At 40.0% G+C, this 7818-nt stretch overlaps 1 pseudogene; it reads left to right on the top strand.

The window, feature by feature from the left end:
• The first annotated feature begins 261 nt into the window (after positions 1–261).
• On the top strand, positions 262–2923 carry LOC102727930 (zinc finger protein RFP pseudogene; annotated as a pseudogene).
• The last annotated feature ends 4895 nt before the right edge of the window (positions 2924–7818 follow it).

Below are 7818 nucleotides of genomic sequence, written 5' to 3'. Positions count from 1 at the left end.
ATGGCCAACAGACACTTGAGAAAATGCTCCACATCACTTGTCATCAGGGAAATTCAAATCATAACCCTAATGAGATATCACCTTACACCAGTTAGAATGACTAAATTTAACAAGACAGGAAACAACAAATGTTGGTGAGGGTGTGGAGAAAGGGGAACCCTCTTACACTCTTAGTGGGAATGCAAGCTGGTACAGCTACTCTGGAAAACAGTATGGAGGTTCCTCAAGAATTTAAAAATAGAGCTACCCTAAGGCCCAGCAATTTTACTACTAGGTATGTACACCGAAGATACAAATGTATTGAGCCTAAGGGGCACTTGTACTCCAATGTTTTGAATAGAAATATCCACAATAGACGAACTGTGGAGGTGCTGAGATTTCCTTCAACAGATGAATCATAAAGAAGATGTGGTATATACATACACAATGGAATATTACACAGCCATCAGAAAGGATGAATACTTACCATTTACATCGATGTGGATAGAACTGGAGGGTTCTGCTGAGTGGAATAAGTCAATCAGAGAAAGCCATTATCATATGGTTTCACTCATTTGTGGAATATAAGAAGCAGGGCAGAGGATCATAGGGGAAGGGAGGGAAAACTGAATGGGGAGTCATCAGAGAGGGAGAAAAGACATGAGACACTCTTAACTATAGGAAACAAATAGGGTTGCTGGAGGGGAGGTTGGCGTGGTGATAGGGTCATTGCATGATGGGCATTAAGGAAGGCATGTGATGTGATGAGCACTTGTGTGTTATACACAACTGATGAATTGTTGAACTCTACATCTGAAACTAATGGTGTACTCTATGTTGGCTAATTAAATTTAAATTTAAAATAAAAAGAAAAGATCAATGAAACCAGGAGGTGGGTCTTTGAAAAATATTAACAAAATTGATAAACCCCTAGCCAGACTTATCAAAAAGAAAAAAAAAAAAAAAAGAAAGCAAATAAATAAAATAATGAATGAGAGAAGAGAAATCACAACCAACACCACAGAAATACAAACAATTATAAGAGAATATTATGAAAAATTATATGGTAACAAATTGGGCAATTTCAAGAAATGGATAAATTCCTCAAAACTTCTAAACTACCAAAGCTGAAACAAGAAGAAAACATGAGCCATAACCAACAAAAAAATAACTGAAACAGTAATCAAACATCGAGCAACAAACAGAAGTCCAGGGCCAGATGACCACAGCTGAATTCTACCAAACATTTCAAGAAAAGTTAAGGGGATCCGAACAATGGCTGCCCCAGTGCAGCAGGCAGCCCACGTTGGTGGCCCACTCATGCTGCCACAGGACTCTGCTGGGAGGTGGGACATCATGCTCACTTACTGGGGCACCCTGCACAGGGATGGCCAGCAAGAGTGGGGGCCAGTGCTTGTGTTTGCCATCTGGGCATTGGTACAGCCCTCTACTGCTGGCCTTCCTGTGCTGCCAAGAAGTGGCATTTGGGAGGGTGTGCTGCAGAGTTGGCTCCAGGCAGAGCTGGGCGCCAGGTCCCATGTGAGTTTGCCCCCACCCGCACGCGCCATGGTCTCCTGGAGCATGGCCTACTGCTTGCAACAGGAGACCACGTACCCCATGTTCCCACAGTACTTTGCCACCCCGTGATGCCCGACTGTGGAGACAAACTCTGTTGCTCATTCCTCATCCACTGCTGGGTGAGACGGAGACCAACATGTGCAACTCACAGTGCCAGGAGACTTTCTTGCAGCGGCACTTGAGACCCAACTGGCACCCAGCCAGCGTGACACAGCTGGTGAAGCAGATGCCCACCTAGTGGTCATTGTGGCCTGGGGCTGAGATGGGTGTATGGGAGAAGCACCACAAGCCCCTGAACGTATACTGTGAGGTGGAACAGATGCCCATCTATGTGGTGTGCAGCTGCTTCTGCAAGCCCACCGGCCAAGCATGCTGCAGCTCAAGAAAGTGGTGGAGGGCTTAAAGGAGCAAGCAAATCCAAAACCAGCTGGACCACCTGAAAAGACTGGAAGACTTAAAGAAGAGGCGCTGGGCACAGGGGGAGCAGACACAAGCTGAACTCTTGAGCCTGAACCAGATGGAGAGGGAGATCATCTCGAAGTTTGAGCAGCTCTCTCACTCCTTGAAGCATCATGAGTATCGCCTCCTGGCCCACCTTGAGGAGCTAGATTTGGCTATCTAAAACAGCATCAATGGTGCCAACACCAGATCTCCTGTAATGTCTCCCACCCGAGTAGCCTGATCACCCAGCTGGAAGTGAAGCAGCAGCAGCCTACCAGGGAGCTCTTACAGGACATCAGGGACACATTGAGCAGACCTGAAAGAATCGGGATCCCTGAACCCTGAATCACACCTCCAAAACTCAGTGTGCAGAAAAGGTGGAGTAATTTTGGCCCCCCAGGATGGATTCTGGGCAGTGTCCTTGTGGCATGGGAAAGAATACTGGCCTCTTACCTCAATGACTGCCCTCCCCCAGTGGACTCTTCTCCAGTGGGTAAGGAATTTCTTGGACTATGATGCTGGTGAGGTCTCCTACAACATGACAGGCAGGTGTCACAACTTTACTTTCTCTCAGGGTACTTTCTGTGGGCCTGTCCAGCCGTAATTCAGTCTGAGTTCCTTGGGAGGGAAGAGTACAGCCCCTCTCATCTGCCATATGAGCGGGACCTATGGGTTTTCTGGCCATGTAGGCAATCATGCTCATTCCATAGAGACCTCATGTTGACGAGGTGAACTCGGGCCAAAAGGGCTGTTGGCCATAATCTGACCTCAGGCATAAGGCGCCTTATTGCCTCGCCACTCCCTGTTCATCACAGCTGGATATACTTACCACTTTCCATGCCCCTAAGGTGGGAGAAAAGAGGTCCACGCTCTCTATTATTCTTTCCCTTCCCATGCAAATTGTGAGATGTAATGAGATGTATCAAGATTGCCCAGAAATAAAAGCCAGATGACCAAAATACATACGTACATACATATGTACATACATAAAGAAGAGTTAATACCTATTCTTCTCAAACCATTTCAAAACATAGAAATGGAAGGAAAACTTCCAAACTCATTCTAAGAGGCCATCATTACCCTGATTCCTAAACCAGACAAAGACCCCACTAAAAAAGAGAACTACAGGCCAATATCTCTGCTGAACAAGGATGCAAAACTTCTCAAGATACTAGCTGATAGGATCCAACAGTACATTAAAAGAATCACTCATGACGATCAAGTAAGATTTATTCCTGGGTTGAAAGATGGGTTCAATATTCACTAATCAATCAGTGTGATGCACCACATTAATAAAAGAAAGAAGAAAGGTGATCTTCTCAATAGATGCAGAGAAAAGCATTTGAAAAAGTACAGCATCCATTCTTGGTAAAAACCCTCAACAAAGTAGGCATAGAGGGAAAGTACCTCAACGTCATAAAGTTTATATATGAAAAACCCACAGCTAATATCATCCTCAATGGGGACAAAATGAGAGCTTTTCTTCTATGGTCAGGAAGAAGACAGGGATGTCCACTTTCACCATTGTTATTTAATATAGTACTGAAAGTCTTATCTTCAGCAGTCAGCCAACAAAAGTAAATAAAAGTCATCCAAATCAGCAAGGAAGGAGTCAAATTTTCACTTTTTGCAAGCATGATATTCTATGTAGAAAACCCAACAGACCACCAAAAAATTGCCAGATCCGATAAGCAAATTCAATAAAGTTGCAGGATACAAAATCAATGTACAGAAATCTGTTGTATTTCTGTACACCAATAATGAACCAGCATTGTTCACAGAGCTAGAGAAAATAATCATAAAACTTGTCTGGAACCACAAAAGACCCAAATAACTAAAGCAACCTTGAAAAAGAAAATCAAAGCTGGAGGCATCCTAATTATGGACTTCAAGTAATATATATATACTGTAGCAATCAAGACAGTATGGTATTTGCACAGAAATCGATGCCTATAGCAATAGAACAAAATAAAAAACTGAGAAATGAACCCACAACTATATAGTCAATTTTTGACAAAGCAAGAAAGTATATCCAATGGGAAAAAGACAATCTCTTCAACAAACGGTGTTGGGAAACCTGGAGAGCAACAATCAAAAGAATGAAACTGGAACCACTTTCTTACACCATACACAAAAATGAATTCAAATGTATTAAAGACTCAAATGTGACACCTGAAATCATAAAAATCCTAGAGCAGAACATAGGTAGTAATCTCTTTGACATTGGCCATAGCAAGTTCCTTCTAGGTGTGTCTTTTGAGGCTAGGGAAACAAAAGGAAAAATTAACTGTTGGGACTTCATCAAAGTAAAAAGCTTCTGCACAGCAAAGGAAACAATCAAAACTAAAACACAACTTACAGAATAAGAGAAGACATTTGAAAATGACATATTTGATAAAGGGTCAGAATTCAAAATCTATAAAGATCATATAAAATTCAACTCCCCAAAAACAAATAATCTAATTTAAAAATGGACAGAAGACATGAATAGACATTTTTCCAAATAGACATACAGATAGCCAACAAACAATGAAAAGATGCTCAACAACACAGATAATCACAGAAATGCCAATCAAAATTACAATGAGATATCACTTCACAATGTCAGATTGGCTAAAATCAATAAGAGAAGAAACAACGGGTGTCAGCAAGGATGTGGAGAAAGGACTAGCCTCTTGCACTGCTGATGGGAATGCAACTCTGGAAAGAGTATGGAATTCCTCAAAACGTTAAAAATAGATCTACCCTACCTTCCAGCAATTGCACTACTAGGTACCCAAATAATACAAAACTACTAATTCAAATGGATACATACACTCTAATGATTATAGCAGCATTATTTACAATAACCAAGTTAAGGAAACAGCCCAAGTGTCCATTGACTGATGAATGGATAAAGATATGGTCTATACATACAATGAAATACTACTTAGCCATAAAAAAGAATCAAATCTTGCCATTTGCAGCAACATGGATTGAGCTAGAGAGTATTAGGTTAAGTGAAATAAGTCAGAGAAAGACAAATACCATATTATTTCACTCGTATGTGGAATTTATGAAGCAAATCAAATAAGCAAAGGGGAAAAAAGGGAGAGTGAGAGAGAGGTAAACCAAGAAACAGACTCTTAACTATAGAGAACAAACTGATGGTTACCAGAATGGAGGTGGGGGCACAGATATTCTAAACAGGTGATGGGGATTAAGGAGTGCAGTTGAAGTGCTGAATTACTATATGAATCTAATACTACACTGTATTAACTAACTGGAATTTAAAGAAAAACTTAAATATATATATAGTGTAAAGGAAGGGACAACAGAATTAAAAAGATACAATGGAAAATGTCTACTTACAAAATGATGGTAATAGAGGGGCATAGAACAAAAAGGATATACAGCATAAAGAGAACAAAAAGCAGAGTGGCAGGATTAAATTACTTCATAGCAGTAATAACATTAAACATAAATGGGTTTAAAAATCTCCATATTAAATGGGTGCCTGGGTGACTCAGTCGGTTAAGCATCTGCCTTTGGCTCGGGCTGTGGGCCCAGGTCCTGGGATGGAGCCCCACCTTGTGCTCCCTGCTCAGTGGAGAGCCTGCTTCTCCCTCTCCCCGCCCCTCACTCATGCTCTCTCTTGCTATCTCTCTCAAATAAATAAAATCTTTAAAAAAATATCCAAATTAAAGACAGACATTGATGGAATGAAATTAAAAATATATGGCTCAACAGAAACTCACTTTACACTGAAAGACACAAACTGGTTGAAAGTATAAGAATGGAAATTATTCCATGCTAACAGCAAACTAAAGAGAGCTGGATTGGTTATACAGAGGCAAATAGAAAATAGGTTTAGGTAAAACTGGTAAAAGAGAGAAAATAATGTAATTCTATAATAATAAAAAGGGCAATCCCTCAAAAAATATAATAATTATAAACCATATAAGCACTTAACCACAGAGCTCCAAAATACATGAAGCCAAAACTAAAAGAACAAAAGGTTAAAATAGACATATACTTCATCAGTGCACATGATACAATCTGGAGGACAGGACACATGTTAAGGTGCAAGACAATTATCAATAAATTTAAAATTATTGAAATCATAGAGTGTGCTCTGACTACATAGGTTGTAGTTAGAGAGAAATCACCCATGTAGATTTGGAAAATCAGAAATGGATGAAAATTAAAAGCATTTCTTTTTTTTTTTTTTAAAGAATGTGATTAGGTAGTTAAAAGCAGCCATGTGTTAAAATAACAGCACACACACAAGACCAGAGAATTCACTACTCAGAAAAGATTTTAGGTCTCAGAACCTCTAGAAAGTCTGACTGGTGAAAGTCTCTTCCGCAAGAAAATTGCAGGACTGGGAGAAGTGCCTATTTTTCAAATGACTGAATTCTAAAAAAAAAAACAACAAAAAAAACACAAGTAATTCAATGATACAGAGACATATGCTCCAATAAAAGGAACAAAATAGCCTCTAGAAGCCAACACCAAAGAAACACAAAACTCTGAACTAACTGGAAATGTATTGAAAACATCAGACTTAAAAGTTTGAATGAACTAAAAGAGACTGAAGGTAGTCAACTAAAGAAAATCAGGAAAATGATGAATGAACAAAATGAGGACATTAACTAAAAAGACAGAAACTACATTCAAAAAATAATAATTCCAGAGCTTAAAAAATAGAGAAAATTTTTTTTATATTTTATTTTATTTGTTATGTTCAGTTAGCCACTGTATCATTAGTTTTTGATGTAGTGTTCAATGATTCATTAGTTATGTAAAAATCCAGTGCACATCACAGCATGTGCCCTCCTTAATACCCATCACCTATTACCCCCTCTCCCCACCCTCTTCCCTCTGAGACCCTCAGTTCATTTCCCAGGGTCCATAGTCTCTCATGGTTCATCTCCTCTCTGATTTCTCCCCCTTCAGACTTCCCTCTCTCCCTCCCCTGTGGTCCTCCGTGTATGTTCCACATATGAGTGAAACCATATGATAATTGTCTTTCTCTGCTTAACTTCTATCACTTAGCATAATCCTCTCCAGTTCCATCCACATCAGTGCAAATGGTGGGTATTCATCCTTTCTGATGGCTGAACAATATTCCACTGTATATATGTACCACATCTTCTTTATCCATTCATCTATTGAAGGGCATCTCAGCTCCTTCCACAGTTTGGCTACTGTGGACATTGCTGCTATGAACATTGGGGTGCATGTGCCCCTTTTTTCACTGCAGATGTATCTTTGGGGTAAATACCCTGTAGTGCAATTGCTAGGTCAGAGGGTAGCTCTATTTTTAAAGTCTTCAGGAACCTCCATACTGTTTTCCAGAGTGGCTCTACCAGCTTGCATTCCCACCAACAGGGTAAGAGGGTTCCCCTTTCTCCACATCCTCACCAACATTTGTTGTTTCCTGTCTTGTTAATTTTTGCCATTCGAACTGGTGTAAGGTGGTATCTCATTGTGGTTTTGATTTGTTGTTCCCTAATGGCTAATGATGTTGAGCTTTTTTTCATGTGCCTGTTTGCCATTTGTATGTCCTCTTTGGAGAAGTGTCTGTTCATGTCTTCTGCCCAAAAACAGACACATAGACCAATGGAACAGAATAGAGACTTCAGAAATAGACCTTCAACTCCATGGTCAACTAATCTTTGACAAATCAGGGAAAAAATATGCAATGGAAAAAAGACAGTCTCTTCAATAAATGGTGCTGGGAAAATTGGACAGCCACATGCAGAAGAATGAAACTCGACCATTCTATTACACCATACACAAAAATAAACTCAAAATGGATGAAAGACCTCAATGTGA

This window comes from Leptonychotes weddellii, chromosome X, assembly GCF_054177405.1.
Source record: "Leptonychotes weddellii isolate Sample4059 chromosome X, ASM5417740v2, whole genome shotgun sequence".
Classification (NCBI taxonomy): domain Eukaryota; kingdom Metazoa; phylum Chordata; class Mammalia; order Carnivora; family Phocidae; genus Leptonychotes; species Leptonychotes weddellii.
The sequence above is the reverse complement of the archived record's forward strand: the minus strand, read 5'-3'. Positions and strand labels throughout refer to the sequence as shown.